Genomic DNA, 1,046 nt, shown 5'->3' with positions numbered 1-1,046 from the left:
TCTCCACAGAGAGCTGGTTCTCCTCTACTCTGATATTTTGGCCTCTCCAGCTCTGGACTCCTTCTCTGACATCACAGTGATCACATCTGTAAGAGTCTTCTTCTTCTTCTTCTTCTTCTTCTTCTTCTTCTTCTTCTTCTTCTCCTCCTCCTCCTCCTCCTCCTTCTTTTCCTTCTTCTTTTCCTTCTTCTTCTTCTTCTTCTCCTTCTTCTTCTACTTCTTCTTCTTCTACATTCTCACAAAACTCTTCATGGAACCTCAGACTAGTTCTAACTGGAGCAGCAGTGCATGATGGGAGATGCAGTCCAACATACTTCCTTAGTTATCTGATAAAATATGAATGATCATTACAACTCTTCTGTTTGTGTAATCTGTAATAAATATACATGAAGTGATACATAGATAGAGTAAACTAACTGGACTTTATTATCTTAACTCTCGGCTCTTCAAAGACAAAACGTTCTCGCTTTCAAGGTCTGAAACTCATTTATCTTCACACACACTGATAAACACGACTGTTTACTGCTAAACATCTGTATTTAAAACCTAATTATTCATATTTAAAACATCTTTTATGAAGCCTCCCCATGATTCAGTTTATTCAGTCAACAAACAGCTGCTGACTGAGGACATATTTAGAGTTATTTCATAGAAGTTATGAATTTATGGAGGTTTATTTTGTAGTATTGACAGATGTACTTTTATTGTGTGTAGCTGTAACTTCAGGAAACACTCTGAGCTCCTCTCACTGACTGTTTTAAAGTAGAACTTGACATGGAAACACACACACACACACTGACAGCTCACGTAATGACCCTCTGTTGTCTCTGTCTCAGTGTCTCTGCTCTCGTTAACTGTATAAATATCTAATATTAAATGTTTGTTTAGTCATGTAGTATTGATTCTGTCGCCCCCTGTGGACTAAAGTGGTACTGCATCTGAGCACCAGACTCCCTTTAGAAAACCTCTCATTCTACTGCAGCACGTTGACTATTTCACTAGAAAGAAACAGACCATCTGCTTTTATTTTATATACAGTATATATA

The 1,046-nt window shown here is 37.5% G+C and overlaps 1 long non-coding RNA gene across 1 annotated transcript in view; it reads left to right on the top strand.

Annotated features, from left to right (window-relative positions):
- Positions 1-88, top strand: part of LOC116379220 (uncharacterized) — a 1,696-nt gene extending 1,608 nt beyond the window's left edge. Inside the window, exon 3 of the long non-coding RNA XR_004212389.1 lies at positions 10-88. This is a non-coding gene — a long non-coding RNA (uncharacterized LOC116379220). The remainder of the gene's footprint in view (positions 1-9) is intronic.
- Positions 89-1,046: the final 958 nt, after the last annotated feature.

Source organism: Anarrhichthys ocellatus, unplaced genomic scaffold, assembly GCF_004355925.1.
Source record: "Anarrhichthys ocellatus isolate YVR2014 unplaced genomic scaffold, GSC_Weel_1.0 scaffold3910, whole genome shotgun sequence".
NCBI classification, from domain to species: domain Eukaryota; kingdom Metazoa; phylum Chordata; class Actinopteri; order Perciformes; family Anarhichadidae; genus Anarrhichthys; species Anarrhichthys ocellatus.
This window is presented reverse-complemented; position numbering and strand designations above follow the sequence as displayed.